The sequence below is a fragment of the Pongo pygmaeus genome, chromosome X (assembly GCF_028885625.2).
Source record: "Pongo pygmaeus isolate AG05252 chromosome X, NHGRI_mPonPyg2-v2.0_pri, whole genome shotgun sequence".
Taxonomy (NCBI): Eukaryota; Metazoa; Chordata; class Mammalia; order Primates; family Hominidae; genus Pongo; species Pongo pygmaeus.
In genome coordinates this window covers 44,669,912-44,682,581 of record NC_072396.2, presented here as the reverse complement: position 1 = coordinate 44,682,581, position 12,670 = coordinate 44,669,912, and the positions used below count along the sequence as shown (strand labels likewise).

Here is a 12,670-nt window from a genome sequence, read left to right as displayed (position 1 = left end):
AAATTATTGGGACAGAGTTTCTAAAGTTAAGACAACAAATGAGTGCCTTCGGCTGATCCAAAATTGGCCTGTGGACAAGGTTAGAAGTGGGTATGCATTTATAAACATATAATCAGATAAGAAGCAGATAACGTGTTTCCTTCATTCAAGAAGCACATTCCTAGGAAGAACTAGGGCACCACATCCCATACGTACTCAGAGAAACAGCTGTGACAATTAAGACTGAGCCAGGCAGAAATGCTTTTTGTGAGGAGTCAGCACCTGGCAATTTACCAGTCTCAGGCTTAGGTTAGAGACCATAATCATTCAAACACATGCCTTGGTTGGTTTCTTGTCCACAAGAGTCATGGGCAATAAGAAGGCTGGGTGTTATACAAGTGAGATTTCAAATACAGGCATTCCTCTAAACTTCAACTTTAGAAAAGTCGACCCTGCCTTCTGTTCATTCCAGAAAAATGAGTCCCCAATAATTATTTGATAGGACTCAGCAAAGCAGCCAGAAGTTTTGATAGGGAGAGAGATGAGTGCTTCATATGAAAAATCATGTAGTGATAATATTTAGACAGTTTATAGACTATTTCAGTGTTTCCATTTCTATCTTATTGTTTTGAAATGAATATTTAGCCCAGGAATGTCACAGCATGGTTATGTGCTCCTCTACCTTCCCCCCTTACCCCCCACCCCCAAGGTTTTTCTCTCACAGACCTGAAGCTCTTGGCAGAAGATCTGAAAATTTGCTTCTGGGAATAATCAAGAGGTGTACTTCAGGTACTACCCATTTGAAGATTCCCAAAATTGTCTCAGGTTATAATATCAGCCCTCAGACTTCCATATTTTACAACTCTGTGTTATTATTATGGGCTTTCAGAAAAGTAAAGGAAGCTTGGGCTGCAGTTTATCAGAAGGTGGCCTTCCTGTCAACAGGGGACCTGCTTGCCACATCTGAAGTTGGGTCATAGGCTGTACAGGACCAGTCTCTGCCCACTCATTCCCCTGGGAATTTTGGAATTATTTGTAACTAAGTAATATGCTTTTCTTGGATAAGGAATCAACTAATTGCTTATTTTCCTTTGTGTTTTGCAAATCTGACTAATGTTGACTCAGGTAGAATATTATAAAGTTATTTATGCTGTGGGTGATAATTACTTGCAAATACATTTATAGTTAGAGTAAAGCTTCAGCAAGTTTACACAATTCAATTATTGAGCCCCGGGTAATGGCTTCTCCTCCTTCTTTTAAAAAATGTTACTAATTGTTCTTAGTTTACTGTTAATGAAGATGGCTTCCTGAGTCTTACCTCTTCAGCTCATTACACAGATCATCAATGTGGAAAATAGAGACAAGGGTAATTTATATTTCTTTGTGAAATGTAAATCTGTGATGGCTTGAATCTTGTCTTTGGAATGATTTATGTGTAGAATATATTAAATAGCACAACATTTGGTAGGAAGGTAATTAAAGAAAATAGTCATTATCTCACCAAGCTCAATAGCTACTTGCTGCTTGCTTTAGATACTTTCAGTGAAACTTAAAAATCTGGCAGTTCTTTATTTAAAAAGCTAAAATTTCTCGAAAAAGAAAATCATCTACAATTTGTGAATGAATTTATTAGTGATTTTTTTTTGCCAGTATATTCCAGCTACTATTGAACATGCTACAAATTACCTTTGGAAAAGATACAAACTTAAATCTTGTCTTTTCAAATATTAATACTAATTAATTAACTTTTCTTTGGGTAATAGAAAATTAGATTTCCCCACCCAAGTTTTGTCTTGTTTCTCAAAATATTTTAAAATTGAGCTTTACCATCAGTAAATGGCTGGTGGTAAACAGGTTTATTTGGGAGGTATGTATTACTTGAAATAGTATTTCCAGGGAAAATTACTTGGGAATGTATATGAACAGGTTTCACTGTTGAACAGTCAAACCTTTTTTAAGGGGAAAACGTTTCCACAGGAAACTACCTCTGTGGTAATATAACCCACAGCACACATTTTTTTGTACAATACTACCCATCAACATTGATTTTCATCTACCTTTTTCCCCACTAACAGGACTTGAAATAGTATTTCCTGGGAAAATTACTTGGGAATCGATGTGAACAGTCAAACCTATGATATTTTTAAGTTTTATGAAACCTAAATTCACATTCCTTAGACAGAAACCTTAAGGCTTCTTAACATTAATGTTACGCCAGATTCCTTCAGTGTAAAACAAAAACAAAAATGTAACTGGAATAAAAAGTGCAGGGTGTGTATGTGTGTCGGTGGGGAGAGAAGGGGGTTAAGGAAATCATTTTGGTGGGAAGGAAAAAGACGTTACAGCTGTTAGCTCTCTTCCTGGCCATGGCAAACCATATATTCCCCAAAGATGTCTGAAACAGTGTCTCCCATCTCACACACTCTTCTACAATGTGATTTTGACACTCCTTTCATCATGGAGGGGTGGCCATGTCCCCTCTCTGTGAAACTGGGTGTGCTTTGTGGCACTATTCAACCGATAAACTATGACAGAAGTCACACAATGAGACTTCTGAGGTTAGTTCATAAAAGGCCACTCAACTTTCCACCTTGCTCACTGTAACACTAATGCTTGGCATCCTGGGTCTCCCTGTAAACAGTCTAGTCTCCATGCTTTTAGGAAGTCCCACATGGAGGGACTATGTGGAGAGGCCCTGTGACTTCATGAAGAGTGAGAAAGATGCCCATCCAGGTCCTGGTTGCTCCAGTCCCCCACCTATTCCAGCTCTAGTTACTACCTGACTGCAACTGCAGCAAGAAATTTTATGCCAGAACCACCCCAATAGAGCCCTTCCTAAATTCCTGACTTGCAAAAGCTTGGAAAGATGATACAGTGACTGCTGCTTTTTTAAAGCCAGAATTTTGGGGTGATTTGCTATGCAGCGATAATAACTCACACACTGGCTCGGGATGAGGCACTGAATGGAGTGGGGATGGAGGTGGGGGTGAGGGAGGTTCATCTCTCTGTCTTCCCTATTTTCACCGTATTTCCTCAGGGCTCTTCTTCCTCCACACCTAGTTACTGTCCATCTGCTCCCGTAAAGGAAAAAAAATTCCTAAACTCTGGCATTTTAAAATTAAAAAGGGTCTGCCCTACACTGGCTGGGAACCTCTTCTCCTAGGTGTAAGGCCAAAGTGATAATATCTCTGTAATCTTCCATGAGGCCTCAAGTTGCAAAGCGCCTAAGAGAACCAGTTGAAGTATGCACATTGTATCAAACAGCAGGGGCAACTCAACACAACTTCCTTGAGAAAAAAAAGCAGCCCCTGCCTTCAAAAGGCTCATGGTCCTACTAAGAGAAATAGATGTGTAAAGCATTAGTTGCCTTGAGGGGGAGTACTAGATGGGAGTATGTACAAAGTACCATGGGAACATAGAGGAGTTGCGTACAAGACAACTTGACTGTATCCTGTCCTGGCCTAGGCAGGTTGCCACAGTTCTCTCTCTTTCCTCCTCCTCCTCTAGCCACTAATTAAATTGCTTGTTCCCTAACGTGGAGATTCTCTTCAGAATCTCCAAAAAAATTTCAGAGATCTAATATAGAGGCTATGTCTTATTCTCAAGCAATCAGGGCAAATGGTGATCAAACATATATTTAGTGCACCAAATAGTCATTTCTCAGCTAAGATCAACTCATTTCTGATTTTTTTTTTTAAATCTCCTTTCTCACCACAGGCCAGTCCTATTTCCTGGTGCAGGCAACAATAAATGGTTGTTGAACTGAATTAATCTTACAAGTAACTAGTATATATCCAGAGTTTCATGATCCCTTAACCATAAAAGACAAGCATACGATTATGAAAATAAGGTTAGAGCTCTCACAACTTAGTTTATATGAGAAGGAAAGGCAGCAGATGTGATTGATGATGGTAGGGAGAATGAGAGAGAATGTGTTTTGAGAATTAAAATATATTCCAAATTTTTGGGCTAAGAAAGTTAAATACAAATCAGGCCTTTTCGTGCTAAACTTTGTTTGCACTGGGTAAAGTGCAACTTCCTGTTTTGAAGATTAAGTTTTCGTAGGTTCATAAGGTCTCTTGGGGACTCACTCATCTCCTATCAACATAACATTTGAACCATTTTAAATGTAAATTAGGGAAAATATGGATTGGATTTCATTTGCAACCCAACCTAAATAAGAGAAAGAAAAAAATAGATTTGGAAGTTATTGCAACCATTTGAGAGCTCCACATCCTGGTCAATTTCCATTCTCCTCAACCAGCAGGAGGCCCGCCAGGCCCAGCAGCTGAGCCTTCATTCCTCTGTCAGGACAATGGGCATCAGTTTGACCTCTTGGAATCACTAAAAACAAACACTAAGTTATGGTTCATGTCCCTGAATTCACTGGGGAGATGCTTCTATGAAACAGTGAAAGAGTTCAAGAACAGAATACTCAAAAAGAATGACAATTCTTTCTTTGGAGTGTAATTAAGAACACTGAGGCATCTAACAAACAACCATTTTCTTGTGCAGTGTTCTCACACTTAAGCATGCATCAGAATCCCCTGGAGGGCTTGTTAAAACAGGGACGGCTGAGCCCCACGACCAGAGTGTTTGAGTCCATAGGTTTGAGCTGCGGCCTGAGAATTAGCATTTCTAACCAGCTCCCAGATGCTGCTGGTCTAAGGACCACATCAAGAACCACCGTTTTGGTGGGCAGACACACAATTGTGGGCCTTCTTCAAGGGGGGTAGGAAATCTGCATGCTTTGTATTCATTTATTCACTGATTGATTCAACAGACTGGGCACATAGCCACTCCATACCCACATAATGGGTCAGATATGATTGGTTTACAATGAATGTGCCAAGGTTTCTTAAAACAATTATTTTGGCTTACTCAAGATGAAATACTTTCACCCATTCTTGTTTACGCTATAGTAATTTTCTTTTCTTTTTTTTTTTTTTTTGCCTTTTTAAGAGACTTTTATTTGAGTGGTTCTTACAAAGATTGTTGCAATATGAAAGTCATTTATTTGATAGAAATATCAAGCTGTCTTGTCAAGCACACTGAAGTAACCCAAAAATATACTTCAGAGCTTACAGAGCTTAAAAAGAGCAAAGATTATATGCAACCAGACAAAACCTATTTCTGCATTTCCTATTTCTTTCTCAGACTGCTTTGCTTACCAGACTCTCACTAAACATCTTCAGGAAATGAAGGGATCATTTCGTTTGGAATTTTAAGACACACCAGAACACACAGTATTTACAAAGAAACTTTTACAGATAAATTAATTGAAAAGATAGCATCAAGAAATACTATAATTTTGAAATCCCCCTTTCTTGCCAATTGATCAGAATGCAAGATGAGATGCTAACCAAACAGCCCTTTAGCTGTCTTGTATTCCCATACACTAAATGTGTATTTCAGAAATCTGCTCAACCATTAGCCAAATATCAACATTAGTGAAATGTGAAATGTAACTGCTGTGTAAAAAGTTAGGCTTCTGAAACATTAAAAACATTACATCCTTGGTCTGCCTTTTTACAGAAAGCACATTTGTTCTCCTAGAGCTATTCCTATAGTTCATTAATTTTTTTACTTGAACATTTTAAAAGGCAGAACAAGAGAACAGTTTTGTATACAGTGAGATTTGCTCTTTAGGGAGAATGAGCACACTGCATTCCAGTTAACATTTTTATTTTTTCAAGGTAATGGGAATTGTATGCAAATGACAGTAGATCCTTGCCTCTTTATTTTTATCTAAATAAAAGATAACTCAAGATGAATTCTCAAGAAAGAAGAAAAGCTATATACACAAGGGACTATATCTTCCTTCATCGTCTACTTGGAACCAGTAGTTGTGTTGCTGTCATAGAATCAGGAAACAGGTTGTGGTAAGTCGGAAGAGGTACATATGCTGCTGTTATCATTTTACCAGCAAACCACCTGCCATGCAATGCATTGACAGCAGCAATAGCTGCAGCAATTGATGGGCACTTCACATACACATTGCCCTGAGCTGAATTTTTGTCAACATAAATATGAATAACTCCTCCATGTTTATTACATTCTTCAATCACATCGTCCTTAATCTCTGTATCCCATCCAGCTTCTTCTGTTTGAGGGTTAAACATGTTAGAGAGTTGGAAGCACTGTGTTGCAAGTGGCTGAACAGAAGCAGCTGCAGCTAAAGCTGAAGCTTCAGTCCGCTGGGAAAGTCTCGTTTGCAAATCCATAACAAAAGAAAATTCTGCCACAGCACCAAATGCCAAAGAGCCACTCATTTGTAGAGCTTGCCGTGCTGCTGGTGGAATCTGCAAACCTGTATCCTCTGCAAGTCTTGCCACTAACTGAAGACGACCAGTTGTTCCCAAATCAATTCTAGTCCTTTCCAGTTCATCACTGTCCAAAAATGAACTAGTACTCGAAGCATCAGCACGTTCAGTAACATGATCAACTTTCATTGGCCTCCCTGCTAGTTCAAATCCATTAAATTGTTCCAAAGCCTTTTTGGCACATTCTGAATCAGAAAATGTAATAAATCCATATCCCTTGGATCGACCAGTTTCACCGTCTATCGTCAGCTGGATGCTTTCAATCCTTCCGAAAGGCTCAAAGATCCCACGAAGCGTATCTTCAGTTATGTTAAAAGTGTAATGAGTCCACATAAAGCCTCTTAGGTCCAGCACTTCCCTTTTGTACATTGTTTGCCATGGCTGCAGCTCTGTTTTTTTCTGCCTGTGATGCCTGTACTATGATTGGCACTCCTAAAACTCGTTGGCCAGTTAATCCTATTGCTAGAGGCACTGAACTAACACCGACGAACTCCACGTAAGCAATTCCTTTGGAACGTCTTGAATTTCTATCAGAAATCATCCTCACGTCTCGAGCCTTTCCTACTGTAGAGAAAAACTCTTCCAAATCCTTTGGTCGAATTCCTGCCGCCAGCTGCATACAGAAGACTGTCCTTGCATCTCTTTCCTCAGGAGTTAGATTATCAATAGGTTCCCTCACAGGGCTCTTGTCTTTTCTGAGTGGACTTTTGCTTCGGGAACGCCCTATGCTTAATCTGATACTATGAAGCAATCCAGTCTTTCCTCAGGTGGCACTGTTAAATTTTGGTCCGGAGTAAGGACTTCTGTGGCGGCCTCTAAATCTTCGATCTCGACTTCTTGAGCGGCTCCGTCGCCTCTCTGCTTCGACTTCGCTTCCTTTCACGGCTTTTGCTCTTTTTCCTTTCTCGATCTGTACTTCGCTTCCGTTTCTTACTTTTGCTTCTCTTTCGTTCACGACTACGACTTCTGCTCTTGCTTTTTTTCCCTCTTTTTGCTACGTTCTTCATGGCCGTTGGCCCTGCTCAACTTGTTCTCATCCTTCTTGTAAGGAGCCTCAAGCATTGCTTCAACATTAATATCGTCTGCCATTTTCTCTAAACGCCTCTGCCGGCTTTCGGGCGCCTGTGGTGCTAGTGTTTGGGAAGAGACAGCGGCCGCTGCCACCGCCGCTGCTGTTGCTACTGTTAAGCCCCTACGCCCAGGCCGCGGGACCGCCCAGCCCGAATATCGGGCTGCGAGGACAGCTAGGCCCGAGCGAATCTCAAAACAACAATGGAATTAGAGAAGCCCACGTGGGGCCGGGCGCAGTGGCTGGTGGCTCACGCCTGTAATCCCAGCACTTTGGGAGGCCAAGGAGGGCAGATCACGAGGTCAGGAGATCGAGACCAGCCTGGCCAATATGGTGAAACCCCGTCTCTACCAAAAAATGAAAAAATTAGCCGGGGATGGTGGCAGGCGCCTGTTATCCCGGCTACTCGGGAGGCTGAGGCAGGAGAATTGCTGGAACCCAGGAGGAAGAAGTTGCAGTGAGCCGAGATAGCGCCATTGCACTCCAGCCTAGGTCACAGAGCGAGACTCCGTCTCAAAAAAAAAAAAAAAAAAAAAAGAAAAGAAAAAGAAAAGAGAAACCCACGCGGGAAGAGCAGGACGGCAGCTTCGGCAGCTCAGGATCCACCCCTGCGACGGCGTTGGCAAGCTCCCTGGAATGGCGGCCGCTGCTTCACGCTGTAGTAATTTTCTTAGCACATTCTTTCTTCAGAGAAAGTGCAGAGGTAAACGTCAGCTAGATTAAATTAAATTTAACATCAGCTAAATTAAATCATCATGCATTAATGTACTCCCAATCAATCAAACCTTACTGCATTTAATGCAACAGTTTTGTATGTTTGAATTTAATTATCTGATGTGAGAGCGCTTTGCTAGTGCTGAATTCTACTAGTTAAATAATTTTCTCATGAATTCTTATTTACACTCTTAGATGGTCGGCATTAAAGTGCAACCAAGGGTCAGTTATTCAAGGGATTACCTTCAAACTAAGAAAAGGCAATGCAGGACTCTCTACTATAACAAAAGTATACTTCTGTCAACACAGAGAGATCACACCGATTCTCATTAAATAGTTACTGCACAGGATAACATAAAATTATAAGGATGAAAAGATCCTTCCTTCTCAGATCTGTACCTTTCCAATCATTTTGACACTCTGGACAGGAGATCTCATAACCACCTACTTTTTTCATGTGTTCAGTTCATAAACACAAGCTTGTAGGACAATTGGCTGGCACTCTCTCCGTGAAAAAAATCTCATATTTGATACTGATGCTTTGAGAAAGTTTCAGCAATTGAGGTTCATGTAAAATGTGAATGTGACGAGGCAGCAGGAAGTAGTAAAAGGAGCATGGGATATGGAGTCAAAAAGGTTTGAACTCTACCTCTGCAACTTTCTTTCCTGACCTTCTCTGACTTTTCACTTCATCATCTTTAAGAGTAGAAAAAGGAAAAATAGCAATCATAAGGGGTTCCTGTGAAGTTTGGAAAAAAATTTAAGCAAAAACTACAGCAAATTATGCAAATTCTATTACAAATTATATAGGATATATAAATTCTGTTACGTGTGTTAGACCTTGTCAACGAACATGTTGCTTCTATTATTTTTGATTGATGGTTTTGGACTGTACCTAGCCATATACTGTATTCAGATAGGTCTTCTTGGTTTTATTTTCAATGATTACTGTTTGACCATGAAACAAGGTAAATCTCATGTGACCTATACCCAGAAAGAACTCCTTGGCCCTAACTAACCTCATTAGAACCATGCTTTATGGGATATGTCATCCCAGGTTATATCCAAATGGACCTCAGAGAAGACAACAGGTTACATCTGTTGGCACGACTTACACTAAACGGAAAATTGATGTTATCTATTGATTGGGACCTCCATTCATATGTTTTGGTCTGCTAGGGCTGCCATAAAGCATAACAGACTAGGTGGCTTAAACAACAGAAATCTATTTTTCCACAGTTCTGGAGGCTGGAAGTCTGAGATCAAATTATTGACAGGGTTGTTTTCTCCTAAGGTCTCTGTCCTTGGCTTGAAGATGGCTACTTTCTCCTTGTGTTCCCATAGGGTCATTCCTCTGTGTATACCTACGTCTAAATCTTCTCTTATAACAGTTCTATTGGATTAAGCACCACCCTAATTACCTTATTTTAGCTTAATTACCCTTTTCAAGAACCTATCTCCAAATACAGTCACTTTTTGAGGGACTAGGGGTTAGGATGTTAACATATGAATTTTGGGGGGGACATAATTCAGCCCATGATACTATATATACACCTATTACTTCTTATTTATTTTATGGGATATAGATAAAAATATTCTTATGTGAGTCCTTTTTATACTTAAATAAAGATAGTGTTTTCCAGGCCAAGGTGGGCAGATCACGAGGTCAGGAGATCGAGACCATCCTGGCTAACACAGTGAAACCCCATCTCTACTAAAAATACAAAAAATTAGCCAGGCGTGGTGGTGGACACCTGTAGTCCCAACTACTCAGGAGGCTGAGGCAGGAGAATGGCATGAACCCGGGAGGCGGAGCTTGCAGTGAGCCGAGATCGTGCCACTGCATTCCAGCCTGGGCGACAGAGCGAAACTCCGTCTCAAAAAAAAAAAAAAAAAAAAAAAAGGATAGTGTTTTCCATGTATTCTACAAGTGGTTTTGACCACCAGAGGGCTCCCGTATTTATGCAATGAAACACAATTATAATACAATGACACTTTCAAGATTAAATATAAAGTTGATTATGAAAGTTAAATACTTGATATCTGTGTATCTTCAGTGAATCAATCCTTAAGCATCCCAATGCCTAACCTGATGATGATAATGATGATGATGATGGCTGCATTTATTGAGTAGCAACTGTGAGCCACCCCTCTACCAGGTGCTTTACATATATGATCTAATTTAATATTCTGAACTTTCCTGTTACATGCAATGTTTTGCATTATTTCAGTATTATAAATAAAGTATCTATGACTTGGAGAGGTTAAACAACAACACACAGCTAGCAAGAGTCTAAGTGGAAATTTGAATCACTAGCATCATCATTAGCACTAGTTTCATCATATAGCCTTTAGAAGACAGTTCCGAATTAGCTTCAAGGGGTTCGTGACCCTCCTGAAATACTATACAGAATATGCAAGTATGTGTACAGTGCAGAGATGAAACATCCAAATTTGTTGTTTTGTTAAGAAGCTCAGCTCCACTCTGAAGTCTAGGAAATGTAGATAGCATGGCAGTCAAGGTTGCTCTAATCTACCCCCCATCCTTTTTGTTTTCATTACTTGATTCATAGTCCCTACAATCCCTCCTCTAACAGGTTCTCTAATGGATAGATGACTTCTATTACCCCTTTAGTTTTATCAGTTGTTTTGTCCTGAATGTATCTGGCTGAGTTTTCCCTCCATATTATCTAAGACTCCTAGTTGCAAATAACAGAAACACAACTTGTGCCTGGGAAACACAGGAGGGAAGCTGGTCCCAGGAACACCCTAGAACCAAGGATTTCAACTCCAGCAGGACCATGACTCACCTTCCACTATAGACGAGCTTTTTCCATCTGATGGTAGCTTGGTGTAAATGTTTTAGGCTTATGTCCTCACAGTCTTGGGGCCAGAGAAGGAAAGAGAGCTCTTCCCTGTCAGCTCTATTTAGAAAAGTCCAGGGAAATGACTGATTAGCCTGGCTAGGAGCTCACGCCCATCCCTTGAGTAATCACTTTTCACAGGAAAGTGGCACTATGGAAGTCCAGGCTTCAGTTACATGCTCTCATCTCTGATCAGGTGGGTGGGATAGCATTAAGGGCAGCTCCCTGAAATCACATGGATGAAGTTAGGGAGGAGCGGCCTCCCAAGGAAGAAACATGCTATTACCAGAAAAAGAGGGAAGAGGTGATGGGCCCACAAACACATTGAAGATCCACCATAGCAATGACTTTAACCACCAGGGGCAATCCTTTCTCCTTCCTGCCTCAGAAAAGAGCACAGCAGAGCTGGTGGTTTGCAAGAACCTGAACCTATAATTAAGTTCCAAGTTGACCTTGGCTCCTACATTCTCAGAATTTTTTATTTTTTATTTTTATATAGAATTTTTTATATTGTTATACCTGGCAAAATTGAGCACTATTATGCATTTTAGCATTTTGTTTATTTTGGTACTCCAAAGTGCAGTTGTTAATGATATAGAACACTTTTTGTTCTATGATCTCTCTAAACATACAAACATCTATTATATATTGATGCAAGTGACTGGTATGGACGGACTTATTTTGTTGTCAGTGCATTCTTGAGTCCCTGAAGGTTGCATGTACACATGCCCATTGAGACCCACTTCTCCAACTGAAGTGATTGTGGGGACTTTGCAACAAATCCCTAGACAATAAACATTCTTTGGGAAATAAGTTAGAGGAAAGAGGGGAGACCCCAATGTGGGGTTCTGCTTTTCTTTGTCTTCCAGATCTAAAGTTCTCTCTATTCCTTCTCCTCTTTCCACATCTTGTTTACAATCTCAGATCTTAGCATCTCCTCTGGGAAGCCTTCCTGGGCCCTCTGGGCCTGTATTAGGTCCTCTTCACTACACTTCTGGGGGTAGTGGAGATACTAGAGAAAGAGATTGGAGAGGAGCTGCTAGAGCTTTCAGTTTTAGCTTTGATTCTTGCCCCTTGCTTTCCCATATGCTTTTGGTCAAGACAGCCTTCACTTCAGTTTCTATAAAGATAGAATTAGGTAAACAATAAGGCAACTCTTCTCCAATGTTTACTGTAAGTATACATGAAACAATATTTGTGATTTCCTAGGGTGCTAGGCTGTGTGCATGAGGCTCTCAACAAATGCTAACAGGAAATACATGCCGTGGTAGAATAACACAGAAGAATAACCACTTATTGAAAAGTTGTATGTCAGCATTGTACTAAGTACTTTATATGCATTATCTCAGTTGAACTTCACAGCAACCCTAAATGATACACATTATTATTTTCATTTTACAGACAAAGTAACTGAATGCTCCACATCATTCAGCTAGTAAGTTGCACAGCCAGGACTTGAACTCAGACCTCGCTGATTCTAAAACCTTAGCACATAGCAAACTGTTAAGACTTCTAAATAAATTCAAGAACAGTACAGCCTCATTATAAAGCTCTTCACTGTCCTCTGCATTTAGTTACGTTTGGAATCTACTCGACTTGGCCTTCTCCTCTGTGTATTTTGTGATCGTTGGAAAATATTTCCCACTTTAACCCAGGATGCTTATTATTTAGGCCTTTTCTTTTCTTTCTCAGTAGAACTAAAACTCAAGTCTATTGTATCA

General features: G+C 40.2%; 1 pseudogene; it reads right to left on the bottom strand.

The window, feature by feature from the left end:
* Nucleotides 1-5,681: 5,681 nt before the first annotated feature.
* On the bottom strand, nt 5,682-7,407 carry LOC129024527 (RNA-binding protein 39-like; annotated as a pseudogene).
* Nucleotides 7,408-12,670: the final 5,263 nt, after the last annotated feature.